The 15007-nt window shown below is 47.6% G+C and overlaps 1 non-coding gene across 1 annotated transcript; it reads right to left on the reverse strand.

The window, feature by feature from the left end:
- Positions 1 to 12170: 12170 nt before the first annotated feature.
- trnal-uaa (transfer RNA leucine (anticodon UAA)) lies at positions 12171 to 12284 on the reverse strand. Its single transcript has 2 exons — positions 12247 to 12284; positions 12171 to 12216 (listed from the first exon to the last, which is right to left on the reverse strand). It is a non-coding gene; the product is annotated as a tRNA-Leu (tRNA).
- Between the last annotated feature and the right edge of the window lie 2723 nt (positions 12285 to 15007).

Genomic DNA, 15007 nt, shown 5'->3' on the forward strand with positions numbered 1-15007 from the left:
TCATCGAATCTCTGGCTGCGGTCGGCAGTCCAGAGCAGGGCCGCGCGTGTGTCCTTCCAGACCTTGCGGCAACGGCGGAGATGGCCATGAACTGAGGATACGGAGATGTCCCCTTCATGGATGGGGAACAGAGGGGGTTGGTAACCAAGTGAGCATTCAAAGGGTGATATTCTAGTGGCAGTGCAGACCAGACAGTTATGGGCTTACTAAACCCAATCGAGCTGGGTGCTCCAAATTGAAGGGTTGTTCGCAGTTGTGCAACGTAGCGCAGTTCCCAGTTCTTGATTTGCCCGTTCTGTTTGGCCGTTCGTCTGGATGGAAACCGGACGATAGGCTGACGGATGTCCCAAGAGCCTGACAAAAAGACCCCCCTACTGCAGAAACAAACTGGGGATCCCGGTCAGGGACAATATCTACTGGATTCCGTGGAGGCGGAAGACGTGTTTGACGACCGGGTCAGCTGTCCCCAAAGCATAGGGAGTTTGGGAAGGAATTCAACAATGCACTGCTTTGGAAAAGCAGTCCACTATGGTGAGAACAGCAGAGTTCCAGTGAGAAAGTAGCAGTCCTGTGACAAAATCCAGGGCGATATGGGAACACAGACGGCTAGGTATGGGTAAGGGAGGAAGCAGTCCAGCCGGTGGTCGGTGGGAGGCTTTTCCACGGGTGCAGACAGAACAGGCAGAGACAAAGGAACGGGCATTAGCATTCATGTCAGACCACCAGAAGTGCTTCTCCAAGAGAAAAAGGGTCCTGTCAATCCCTGGATGGCAAGCGAAACGGAAAGAATGTCCCCACTGCAGAATCTGAGACCGCACATGCTTTGGTACAAATAAGCAGTTGGGTGGTCCGTTGCGTGAATCAGGTTGGGTCTACTGGGCTTCCTCACTGCAGCCTCGATCTCCCAGGTGAGGGTCGCAACCACACAGAAACGGGGAAAGTCGGTCTCGGGGTGAGGATGGTCCTCCTCGGCAGTGTATTGTCGGGAGAGACCATCGGGCTTCCCGTTCTTGGACCCCAATAGATATGTTAGCCTAATCCGGAACCTGCTAAAGGATAGTGTCCACCGTGCTTGACGGGAATTCAGGGGTTTCGCTGTTAGTAGATATTCCAGGTTCCTGTGGTCTGTCCAAACGATAAACGGACGTTCCGCTCCCTAGAGCCAGTGCCTCCACTCTTCGTACGCAAGTTTGACTGCCAGTAACTGCCGGTTCCCTACGTAGTAGTTACGTTCGGCGGTGGACAACCGACGAGGTAAAAAGGTACAGGGGTGCAGTCTCTGATCCAAACCGGAGCGTTGAGATAGGACGGCTCCCAGTCCGGAGTTGGAGACGTAGACCTTCACAAAGATTGGCGGGAGGGGTCTGGTTGGACCAGGTTAGGAGAAGACGTGAAGCGTTTCTTCAGGTCCGAGAACGCCGAGTCAGTTTCGGGATTGCACAGAAAAGGGGTCTGAGGTGAAGCAAATTGAGTAAGGGGTGCCGCCACTCGACTATAATCCCTAATGAAGCGGCGACAGAAATTTGCAAACCCCAGAAACCGTTGGAGTTGCTTGCGTGTCGTGGGTCAAGGCCACTCCGACACCGCCCGGATCTTTTCGGGAAACTCCCTTACTTGTCCTCTCTCAATGATGTATCCTAAGAAGCTGACTGAGGGGACATGGAATTCACATTTCTCGACCTGGACGAGGAGTTTGCTCTCACAAAGCCTCTGGAGAACCTAACGGACATGCTGGGTCTGTTCCTGGAGACTACTGGAGAAGATCAGGATGTCATCTAGATGGACAAACAAATCGATTTCTGAAGTCTCGGAGGACATCATTGATCAGGGCTTCGAAGACGGCGGGAGGATCGGTAAGGCTGAATGTCATTACTAGCTATTCAAAGTGACCGAGAGCGGTGTTAAATGCTGTTTTCCACTCATCTCCCTCCCTTTTCCTGACCAGCTGGTAAGCGCTTCTAGGTCAAGTTTAGAGAATATGGTGGCCCCGTGAGAAACGTTCAAACGCGGAATTGATGATAGGCAGTGGATACTTATTTCTGACAGTTATGTTATTGAGGCCCCGGTAGTCAATGCACGGACGCAGTCAGCCGTCCTACTTTCCCACAAAGAACCCTGCGCCTACCGGGGAGGATGAGGGGCGAATAATGACAACCGAGAGATATTCATTGATGTCCTCCTCCATGGCCTCCTTCTCTGGTCGGGACAAGTTATATAGCCGACTGGTAGGTAGCGGAGCCCCGGGGAGAATGTCGATTGCGCAATCATATGGCCAGAGAGGAATCAGGGAAAGAGACTCTTGTTTGCTAAATACTTGCCCCAGGTCGTGATACTCCGCTGGTACCTAGGGTTTCGGCTGCCGACGAACTAGCTGTAACCTGTACTGGAGCAAGGGCCGACTGGAGTCGTGGAATGGTAGAATAGACTCCAACCGGTTATCCCGCCCAGCACACAATCGAGGTGGGGTTGTGGCGGCTCAACCAAGGGTACCCCAGGACCACCGGCGTCAGTGGGGAGGTTATCAGGTGGAATTGGACCTGTTCCCGATGGTTTCCAGAGATGAGCAACGACAGCGGAGGTCTACGGTGCGTGATTCTGGGCAACAGTCTGCCATTTAGCGGCCGGTCTTCTAGAGGGGCACTCAATGTCTCCTGAGGAATCCCGGCCCAGGAGGCTACGCGTTCATCCAACAGATTTCCCTCGGCGCCGGAGTACACCAAGGCGGAGAAGACCAAGGACACAGGAGGTGTCTTATGGTAGCTGGGATCAGCATCCGGTCCTGGGAGGCCATAGGGAAAGTTGTCTGGCTCACCAGGATCCTTCTGTCTACTGGTGAGTCCTCTTGTTTGGCCTATGGGGACGTGGCGAGAGAATATCCAAGTTAATAGCAATAGAGGCAATCCCCAGATAGAGCGTTCGGAGGGAGAAAGTCCTAGTTGCATTGGTTGCTCCGGCGAGGTGGTGCAAACAGCTGAGTCAGGAGCCATTTAGAGAAGAAAGGAGAAGTTGCCGAGAGTCTCGGGTCAGGAGAGACTTGGAAGGTGAGCAGTGGAGGAAAGGAGGTATTGGACGAACTATTCTCTCTCTCTCTGCCTTTCTCAGAGTGTGCTGTCCAGCCTGGTGGCTACAGAGATCAATGCCTGCAGGCTGGTTGTTTCATCCCGTGCTGCCAACTCGTCCTTAATCCTGTCGCTGAGGCCTTGCCAAAAAAACCCTGGAGATCCTCCTCATTCCATCTCAAGTCGGCCGGCAACGTCCGGAATTCCACTGAGTATTTTGCGTTCCTGCGGGAGCCCTGACGGAGGGTGAGGAGTCGCTTGGCTGCCTCTTTTCCACGGATGGGATGGTCGAAGACATTTCTCATCTCCCCCATGAAGGTGTGAGATGAGGAGCAGGTGTCTGGCTGATTGTCCCAGTTGGCATTGGCCCATTCCAGAGCACTTCCTCGCAACAACCCCACGATAAATGCGACCTTGGATCTCTCAGTGGTGCACGTGAAGGGCCGCTGCTCAAAAACAAACGAGCATTGTAGTAGGAAGGACCAGCATTTTCACAGATCCGCAGTGTAGGGTTCTGGGTCAGGTACATGCAGTTCCTTGGGTGGTCGGGTCATAAAACTGTAGGGTGATGTTCTTACTGATATTCTGGGCTGCTCAGACGGAATTCCCGGAGGGGCAAAGGTAAGAAGAGCAGAGACTCGGCTGAACTGTTCACTGAGCTGCCCAACCGTCACGGTAAGGGTACAGAAGTCTGCCACAACCTGCTGGAGCTGCAGGTCATGCCAGCCCAGAAGTGAGCCCTGGCAGTCGAGGGCTCCATACCCGGGATTCCTATCAACTGGGTTCATGGTGGCTAGAGTATTCTGTCACAATGTTGAGCGAAGAGCAAGCTCGCATACAATACAAATGCGGCACACTGGTACGAGACTGGAGTAAGGATGCTTTCTCAGAACCAAACACAGGCAGCAACTGGAAGGAATCTTGCCTCGGGGATCTGAGGTGGAGTCCCAACACGAAAACTGCATTTACGAAGAGGAACAGTGAAACCGAGACTGCTCTCGAGCTGACAACTCTGAGCAGCCAGGAGACAAAGTACACTCAAAGATTAACCAATACTCTGGCCACTAGTGATAGAGAAACTCGGTTTATTATGCTATCCCCCTGATGTGGCTCAGGTGTGTGTCGTTATGCACTTAGTCGTGCAGGGTATCCATATGCTGCCCAACAAGACATAATCAATGGAGTCGAATAGAAGCCAGTACACGGAACCATGACAGGGAGCGATGACACATTTTGTTTCTCCGATCCCTGACTAGACTGGGAGGCGGTTAATGAAGGATTGAAATGAGACATTTTAATTTGGTTAAGCTGTTTATACGTCTTTCCACGGGTCAGCTTCCTGCAACAGTTTCGCAAGACTGCCATTAATTGTTCACACTCCCGAGTAGAATGAATGTTTATCGATTTAGGATCACGAACAAACGTCTCTGTTCTTCAAGGAACATGACAGACCTGCCCAGCATATCTAATATATCTTTGCCTAAACAAGGCACGCTTTGCTGGGGAGCGTTTCAAAATGCAACAGATCGTGAATATATTTGGTCCAACGCCCCTGCCGCTCTATCAGAGATTCTTGTGGAGATTGGGATGAAGAGAACGTTGAAATAAAGGTGAATCTGCAAATTGTTCACTTCTTAACCGTGTTTAGTTAATTTTGCAGTTAGAGTAAACGGATACGTCATCACAGCACACAACTGCTCTCGAAACTTAGTCTGTGTCACTGCATAAATGCACGTGTTTGTGCAGCAACTCAGAAGCTGGAACATGAAACCTATTTCGCCGATAAATGCTGGGAAGGAAACAGAATCGTACGCGAGATTCCAGAGTCGGTTCCAGACACAATACACCGTAAACACTGACCACAACAGAATGAAGTTTCCCGAGATGACAAACAACAATATTATGGATTTCATTCTGTTCTCCATCTCTCGATCTCTGGGAGTCTCCCTATTATTCTGACCCCGGAGTCTCCTGCGGGCTCTGCTCGCCATTAAAATGTGTCTGACAGTTAAGGCGTTCAAGAGCATAATCAACACAAACGGGACACACGGCGTGAGAAAATAATGAACAAACTCAGTTGTTATCCAGGTCATTGAGTTTATAACACGGACATTTATGTAACAAAACCAAGGAGTATTCACCAACCTGTACCAAGGTGTGTACATGAAATACCAGAAAACATTCTTTATGCTGCTCAGAACAGTCACTGTTCCCAGAACCGTAGCCGCTGTTTTCTCGGTGGAATACCAAGATTTCAGCTTTTGGCTACAAATGGCAACAAATCGGTCAAAGGTGAACCCGATGGTGAACCAGACGGAACAGTCCGTGACGGCGTGAAGCAGGACGGCGTGGAAATTACACACATGGGCGAACATCACAAACGAAATGGAAAAGACAATCGGGATCTGCCTCAAGATTAGATCAAATATAACGACCAGTAGATCCGCCGTTGCCATGGCCACCAGGTAGCGGGTGACACACCTGGAGAGACAGCATTTTCTCAGAGACAGGACCATAATCGTCACCAGGTTAACTGTGGGAAAGGAAATGAGAAGACAAATCAATAAGACAGCGCGTCAGAGGTGTTGGAATATTTCTGGATTCCTGGATTAAATATCTGGAAGGAACGGAACTTTCACTGATGAAATGCAATGAAGGTGCTCAAACTTCCACCTTCCAGAACCGTCAGAACCACCGTGTCGAGTACGTCTTGCTCGGTTAAGACCAATCTCAGATTGCTTTGCCGACGTTGAAATTGAACAAGTAACAGTGAGATAAATCTCTGGCTGTGCGACTGCAACAAAAGTGCAAACAGAATGTGACCGGCCTCGGTAATATTACGTTGGGTTTATTCAGTTAATCACAGAAGGTCTTCAGTGTTGTGTGATTTCGTTTCCTGCCTGTGTTCAGAAAAATCAGCTCCAACCTACACTTTACTCACTGGTGGCGCAAGTTGGTTGTTACAGTGTTGTCAACCAGTTGATAACGAACATGGAATTCCAACAGATGCTGCAGATTTTATTAATATTGTGTTTTCTAAATTCGAGCCGATCATCCCTACATTGGGCAATTTAGCCACTACTGACATTCGAACAGATGCCCGACCCATTCTACCCTGACATTTGATAAAGAGCTTTTGTATCAATAAAGTGGTCCAATAATCAATTTATTGAAGTGACAACAAATGCAATGATTTGCACGGCGATAGATCAGGAGATTGATTGGAGCCAGTTAACGTCTCGGCATGAAGGATTCCTCGAATGTGCCGAGTTCGTGTTGGCTTTTTCAATCCATTCATCAATTCCGATACAAAGAAAGAAAGTAATGTGCAATAATAATTATCACCCTGTATTTTTTCACAAGTGACCACAAGTGATACAGAACAGGAGATACCGGATACACTGGTAAACAGTGTGGCTGCGATTGATCAGGGTGAAGATCGTCAACAATCTCCTTTGCTGCCAACTCGTCTTCTGTGTCCAGTCCAAACCCTTGTTGCAGACCACGCTCACTGATCGTATTCTCCCACGGTGCACCTGTCCGATCGGACACAGGCGCTCGGTGCAAGCATGAAACGCACCCCAGAAATTTTTGGTCTCCCTCCGATAGTACCACATTGAAACGGGAGGAGTCTGTCCATTTTCTGTAACTTGCCACCTGGCCGATGAATACATTAATCAGAGAAAAGCACAGCGGCACGCGGACAAACCGCACATGAGCATCAGGAACTGATGACTCTGGTTTCTGTAACGATGGCACAGGGAAGCACAGTGGCACAGATACATATAATTTACAGCGCAAGCAGACGATCAGCTGACTTACCAGGGACCCCGAGAAGAGCCAGGATAGGATAGTAGATCTTCTCAACATGATATAAGACATAGAGTATCTCGAAATCAAAGAACATCTTCTCAAGTTTATGGAGAGAGTTGCTGCCTATGTCGGAGGTGATTCTGTCTCTGACACCACTGAAGCGGCACACGGTAAGAATCTTCGTATTAATAGAAAAATGAACCTCTCCAGTGGGACACTTGGAACTAATTAGTCTGATGTTGTTCAGAGTCACTGAACAAATAGGTTGAGTTAATCATTTTAAACCTGAATTATTCAGACACAATCGAAAATATCATTGAGTTGCAGAGGAAGCGCCCATCGTGGTTAATAATATTGAAGTCACCACGGGGTGAATACAAAATGCTCCCCCAAATGTCTGCCTTCATTGCCCGTCCTCCAGATGACATCAAACAATTCATCTCAGTTGACCACTGCGTCAGAAATTAGCCAAATGAATCCAGTAACTCTGTCACACCTCAAATCCAATGTTTCGCAAAAATCACTTGGATCTCAGTTTATGATTGCACAGAAATTTCATTCTCGACAGAGACAACCGCGATCATTAAAACCGTCCTACTAATGCATTGTGTATTTTCCTGTATTTCACTCAATAAGCCTGACTCGAAATTTTATCGAGTTATCCGATGTTCACATGAACCACTCATTCTCCCTTAACCTGGACAGTTCCTCTGACGTGGACTATCGCTTTGCTCAATTTGCGATATAGAAAACATGTGACATCAGTTCACCGAGATTCCTTCAGCTTCATAAGACCATAAGAGATAAGAATTTGGCCAACAGATTAGGCCATTCGGTTCATCGAATCTGCTCCGCAATTCAATCACAACTGATTTATTTTTCAGCCCCTTTCCCCCGCCTTCTCCCGGTGATCATTAAGCCCCTTGAGCTATCTGTCAATCTCTGCATTTAGTAAACGCAACGACTTGGCCTCCACCGTCTTCTGTGGCTACGAATTCCACAGATTCCCCGCCCTCTGACTGAAAGAAATCATCCTCGTCTCAGTTCTAAAGGAACGCCCTTTTATTTTGAGGCTGTGATCTCGGATCCTAGACTCTCCTAGTCATAAAAACGTACTGTCCTCTTCCACTCTCCAGGCATTCATCCCGAAATCTCGTGTGGACTACTGCGCACTCAATCTGTGTCCCGAGAATGATGTGCTGACTGCCTCAAAGCCGCCTCAGCGACTTTCTAACAGGTAGGACTAACTCATCCCAACTCAGTGTAGAATTCGGCCGGTCTACCTCTCTCCAGACCTCATCAGAGCCTTGATACGAACGGGAAGCAGCGAACTGAATTCTGGATCTGAGTGCATACCACCGATAGAGTTGATGGCTAACAAGGGAGGTTAAGTGCAATGTTGATTAAAAACTGAAGCCTACAAATGCCTAAAGCCGTGGCAGTTCAGATTACTGCGGTTGTATTTTGTAAAAGTGCAGCGATCAAATTACAAGCTGATAATGGGAGAGAAAACTGACAGCGGGCGACAAGCAACAGGTGATACTGAAACAACTGACAGGGACCTCCATCGAGAGAGAAGATTGAAGAGAGTGGTTGAGGTTATGTTGGGGCATTGATCGTGACACAGGGGTGTTAATACCGGGAGAGGAAGGCAAACAACATGAACCAATAACCTGCACCAGTCTTCACGGTAGAGGACACCTCAACCAGCACGTTGAAGATTTCAGATGTAGCCAACACGGGATACTGGAGTAACTAATGGGGGCAAAGACAGAAAAGTCAATCGTATTGAGGACCTCCGTCCAAGGGTTTACAGGACGTGGCTGCAGAGTTAGTGGAGCCGTCGGCTGAAGTTTGTTTGAAAATTCGCAGAGCTCAGAAAAGGTGCCAACGAATTTGAAAAGTTACTTCTTAATTTTCAATAGGGGGATGACGCAAAGCGTGCACCATAACCCCACTGGCGTTTCATCTGTTGTTTTCAAGGCGAGAGTTTGTAAATGGGGCAGAAATAGCCAGTTACGAAATATTCGGGAAAAAAAAAGTCGAAGCCAAGCCAACGTTGATTTTGTGAAAAGAACAGGACGTTTGAAAAATATCTCTGAGTATCCATGAGAGTAGCTGAAAGACCTGTTCAGTCATGTTCGTGATTGTGGCGATATACAGATGGGCAGGAACATGGATTTCCGACATCTCTTGGAGGTTTTATTAAGTTTGTGTTTTGTTAGTACAACCAGATCATAACTTCATCTGGCGCTGCTGATGTTGTTGGCATTTTACGGAGTGTTTGATCCATTCATAAGACAACTGAACCTCAGGTCTGTCGAACCCCGTTTGCCTTTTGCAACTGTAGCTGAAATATTCTCCGACAATATAGGCTTAGTGCCCCCTGTCTCTCCTCCAATACAAAGCCGGATCTCTGGCTGAAGAGAAACTTTGTTCCACTTGAATTCTACTATTCCCAGTCTCTTATGACGACTGCAGTTTGGCTTACGATGAGTTGTACACAAAGACAGCCTTGTCCCTTAAAACATCAACGTTACCCATTCCCTCAACATTTAACAAGAGTGTGCAAAATAAGATGCCTGTTGCTGAATGTGTCGAAATACTGCTCAGATTAACTGCCCCTAATGCATACGCAGCAGTTTGGGAAGTATGTCAGCATCTGAGACAACGTTCAGATATTACTTGCAGGCAAGATGCAATGATTGACGGATGTCATCCCCGAGATTTGACGCGGAAGCCGATGTTCTCTTCACAGTGAAACCGTTTGACGCGCGAGTTGATGAATTAAATTCCGTATTTTCCCATTTACTACATTAACGAAAAGAAATTCTTTGTCGGGGCGGACGATCCACGAAGCAGTTTCCGTGAAGAAAATGGTGAAGTCACCCCTTTGGTCATGGTGGTATTTGAAGCCACGGCTTCCTGGATCGTTTATCTCGCGCCTCAGACCACTCCGTCACATCACAAGGAAACACACTCGACTTAAGATCCTTAACGTGCCACTTGTACTGCCAAGTTATAGAAGGGCGGAAGAGGTTAATGTTGCGACACGTGTGGCCTGCGTTCAGACTTCAGAGTTTTCTTTCCTATTTACAGTATTCGTGCGATCATTTCCCTTTCTTCATTCCATCCACAATCCTTCAAAACACGACTTAGACACGAGTCTGCAGGGTTCAATTGACAAATACAAATGGTGAAAGTGTGGCGAGCAATGAGGAGGTGAGAACTGGCTGGGAGAGAGGGCACATAACTGGCAAATGAATCTTAATGCAAGGAAGTATGTAGCGACGAACGTTGTGGGCACTGACTGATAACTTTGACAAAATGCCCAGTTATAAGGGACGTGTAGGACGAGACTGCTCCGGGGATATATCTTTCTCTTTACTGATGTCCTTCTCTGACGGCCCAGTATGTTGGTCATCCGAAACATCATCTTCATACAGCGAAGATATAAAAATCTCTCCGGACCCAAGCACCCTCCTCCATCTTCTTCCTTGGCTACAACTGTGCAGGCCATGCGGAGTGTTGCACCTTTAAGCCCACGAAGTTATTTGATACTCCTTTCAATGATAATATGTTATAGAATTTCAGTCTCCCTCCCTGACCTCTGCATCTGCAACCTCCTGCTCTTTTGTGAATACAGATGTGACGTATTCATTTGAGGAACCACGGTATCTGGCTCCACACACAGTTTGCCATTTCAGTCTCTGAAGCGCCCCACACTGTCTTGGTTGCAATTTTGCTTTGACTATTCTAACCAAGTGCTTTGAGGTTTTCCTTAATTTCAGAGACAAAAGAGACTGCAGATGCTGGAATTCTGGAACAACACACAAAGTGCGGGAGGAACTCAGCGGGTCAGGCAGCATCAATGCAGAGAAATGGAGAGACGACGTTTCAGGTCAAGAACCTTCATCTGGAATGACCCTCTGAGTTCCTCCAGAATTTTGTGTGCTCTTCCTCAGTCTTTCCCGTCAGTGATATTTCGTGTCCCCTAGGCTCTCCACATTATTTTAAGTGCCGTCTCCCGTTACACATGGCGGATATTCTCTGATTCCTTCTCGGTATCCCGTTTCCTGTCAGCCTCGTTTAAATCCTCCTCAGCAACAATGGAGACCCCTCTGCAAGGGTATTGGACCACAACTGTTCAGGTAGATCCTGCCTAGTTTGTACACGTCCAGTCATCTAGAATTCTAAAGTATTACACCATCCCTTGAACAAATATTTATGCAACCATTCATCTTATTCCTGGAGTAACCAGCACAATGCAGCGGAAGTAATCTCGTTCTTTAATCGAAGATGTAGTTGCCCGAAATTTACGAAGATGGACTTCATTCCTATGTCGCTGGTAGCAACGTAGATCATCAACTGCTTCTGTTTGCACCCCCCCCATTATAACACCCAGTAGACGTTCTGGGAAATCCTTGACATTCGGGATGGAAACGCCATTGTGGATTCACGGCTACGAGCTCAAAAACCCCTGTCTATTCCCACTCCTCCACACACCCACCAATAGTGAGTCTCCTGCACTCATTGCCCTTGGAAGCTTCCTCCTCCCTCCATGTGCAGCTGACTCACACGTGGTGCGGTGATCAAGGCACTGCGTGCACTCTTCAGTGATACGGTCAATCCACCATTCCCAACACAGAGAGAGGAAGGATTTTGGAGCGCAACGCTCTCTGATGTTTCCTTTGCTACTTGCCTTTTTTTCCGTCCTTGCTCTGCCTGTTGGACACCCATTCCTTCTGTAGCTGTCGTTCCTTAAGCTTCAAAGCGACTTGTCTCAAAGATGTGCTCTCTACGCGACTTTCCTCTCTACGGATGCCTCCAGTCGAAGTTTAGGATACGAAACACGGCGCTCAAGCTGGGCAAACTGGAAGCACCAACTACAGATCTGGTCATGCAGAGGGTAATGATCGTCCCGAATTCCTAGCAGCTCCAAGCTGTGCAACACACGGGATTCGCCTGATATGCATTTATGTTCCCAGGGTCCCTTATAATGTCGCCCTGTATTCGTTCTTCCACTTCGTTTAAACGATGAAATAATGATAACACACTCAGCAACCTCCTGCGTTACAGGCACCAATGTCACACTGTCGAACCGAAGGACGTGGTGGAGAAGAGGTCACAGACCTTTCTCACGAAAACCGCTTGCACTCTGAGTCCGATGCACCCCGAGACCCGTTGGGAGAAAACAATCCGTGGTTTTCCTGGCTCCTTTTCATCCACTGTAAGTCTCGTTGCTGATATTAATTGACCTTGTTTAAAAAGGCCACATTTACAAATAAACAAAACACATGTCAGAAGTGGGATTCGAACCCACGCCTCCAGCTGGAGACCAGATCGCTCGCTTTATTACGGAAGGATTTCACTCCTTAAGTCTGGCGCCTTAGACCACTCGGCCATCCTGACATCCATGCCCAAGCCCCCAGATATAGGAATCAAACGCTTAATGCCCTCAGCCAGTCTCTTTGTTATTTTTTCCACCAGCAATGGGGCCAGTGAATGTCCCTTCCACCAATTATTGCCTGAAACCTGCCACACTTAAATTTGTGCCGCTGTTCAACAGCCAAATCTATCGTGGAAGTAAATGGGAAAACTGAATTTCGCCATTAAACTTCAATGCTGTTGCCAGTAACGGTTGATTTATTCACCTGACATGAGTTGCTGCAATACGTTTAACAAGGTACCTGCTGGAGATAATTTAGGTGGGTTTTGTTGCACACAAGAGCAACGTGTTATGTACTAACTGGACAACACCACATAACGCTGGGTTTGCAGACGGCATCCTGCTTTTCTTGCGTAAGTTACTGTCTTTTGACGGGAAAGAAAAATCTTTCTGAGCTGCACCAACGGGTGGACCCGGCTGAAAGATACGTTCAATTGGCGGCTGGTCCATTCCACGCACCTCGCGAAGTTTTGAGTTCCACTTGCATCGTCAATGCATTGAAATATTTGGCTGCCAGCGCCGAAGAGGCCGGATTCTGGTGTCCTTCAGATCAGGCCGACAGCTAATCATGGGCTGTTCCCCAGAAAATGTGCTGGCTGTGATTCTCTGAAGTGCAGCGTCTTCCAAAGTACGTGATAAGGCGGAAAGCCAGAGGGTCATTTCAGACATTCCCCTTGAAATATCCTCATGGCTCCATGTAATCTTCTTCCTTCCAAATGTCAGCAGACCGATTAAATGCAAAATGTCCTTGCAGAATTTTGCGATTTAGGCCGTTGATCAGAGGAACCTTGTTGTCCTTTCATATGCTCCAACTTTCTTGGAAGCTTTAGCTGATTTGGCATGTCACCAAATACTCTGACAAACTTCTGCATCTGCAATTTTGCAAGTATCTGACTGGATGCACCATGGCAGGTTCGGCAATTCCTTTGCAGAGGAACAAAGGAGCCTGCAAAGAGTAGTGTACACAGCACGGTTCATCACAGGCACATCCCTTCCCACCTTTGAAACCATCGAGAGGAGAGGCTGCCTCGCTCGCGAATGCAGTGTTAATCATCAATGACCCGCACCTTCCGGTTCATGCTCTCTTCTCAGAACAGCCCTTGGGCAGGAGGTACAGAAGCCTGAACTCCTGCAGCGCCAGGTTCAGAGTCAAGTACATTTCTGGAACAAATCAGGTTCCTTCAACCGACATGCACAACTCTATCCCTCCCTCAAGCATCGGAACACAACGGAACCACCTCTTGCACGATCATGGAATGTTTCTGATTGTGTTTGCGAACTGACGTCTTGTTTCGCACAGACTTTATTTTCTTCACTGTCATGTGTAATTTATGTGTAGCTTATGGTCTGTGCATTTTCTCAATCTACGCGCCTGTGATGTTGCTGTAAGTTTTCCCGTCATACCTGCACCTCACCGTATTGTGCATGTGACCATCACCTCGACGACTTGACTCGAAGTTACCGCTTCTCCCGGTCACAGTCGTCACTCTGTGTTCAGACCTCTGTCGTTTCCGGAAAGCATGGAATGAGATCTGACAAATTCCAATTTGATGTTAACCAACAATCGCAAACCAGGCGATTTCTATCATGAGATTAAATGAAACGATTGCCTGTGATGAAAAGGGGCATTCTGTATTGTTGTTGATGAAGATAAGGGGCAATGAAAATTCCCGCGGCTCATGACACGGTGGCATAAATGGAAGAGTTGAAATCGCATCCTGTGGAAATGCAATGACCGCGGGTCAGCGCAAATACCTTCGAGCGACAAAACAGTCAGGAGGAGACGAGAACCCAAGTGTGGAGATGGGTAGAGCGACCAGAACAGGTATCTTCCCTACGCGCTTCTTTTAACATTGTTCAAAGCAACGAATTAGGAAAAACTTCAGCTTTAAAATTCAGATCAAAGAAACATCTTTCAGTTTGGCCGACAAATATTTGCTTTGATCTCGTCCAAAGAGTTCATGATTTTTTTTAAATCACTGAAGTTACAAATGTTCGAAAACTGAATTAAAAGCAGAAAATGCCCCGGTATCACAGCAAGCGTTTACAAAGCTCTTGTCTTGGTGAATGTGAACGGTGGTAAATTGAAGCTGGAGTTCAATCCGGAGAAGTGTGAGGTGGTACACTTTGGAAGGACAAACTCCAAGGCAGAGTACAAAGTTAATGGCCGTATTCTTGGTAGTGTGGAGGAGAATAGAGATCTGGGGGTCCATATCCACAGATCCCTGAAAGTTGCCTCACAAGTAGATGGGGTATTTAAGAAAGCTTATGTGGTGTTAGATTTCGGCAGTCGAAGGATCCAGTTTATGAGGCGCGAGGTAACGACCCAGCTCTATAAAACTGTAACGATGCAGCTCTCGAAAACTCTGGTTAAACCACACTTGGAGTACTTTGTCCAGTTCAGGTTGGCTCATATAGGAAGCATGTGGAAGCGTTGGAAAGGGTGCAGAGGAGATTTACCAGGACGCTGCCTGCTTAAGAGTGTATGCATTATGAGGAGAGACTAAGAGAGGTTGGGCTTTGCTCTTAGGAGAGTGTTACGAGCCAGGTTGCTACTTGGTGAATGTCCCTTTAAGGCACCTGGCAGTCGAGTCGTTGTGTGTGTGTGTTTGTGTGTGTGTGTGTGTGTGTGTGTGTGTGTGTGTGTGTGTGTGTGTGTGTTATTTACAAGACGGCAAGACGATAA

This window comes from Pristis pectinata, chromosome 18, assembly GCF_009764475.1.
Source record: "Pristis pectinata isolate sPriPec2 chromosome 18, sPriPec2.1.pri, whole genome shotgun sequence".
NCBI classification, from domain to species: Eukaryota; Metazoa; Chordata; class Chondrichthyes; order Rhinopristiformes; family Pristidae; genus Pristis; species Pristis pectinata.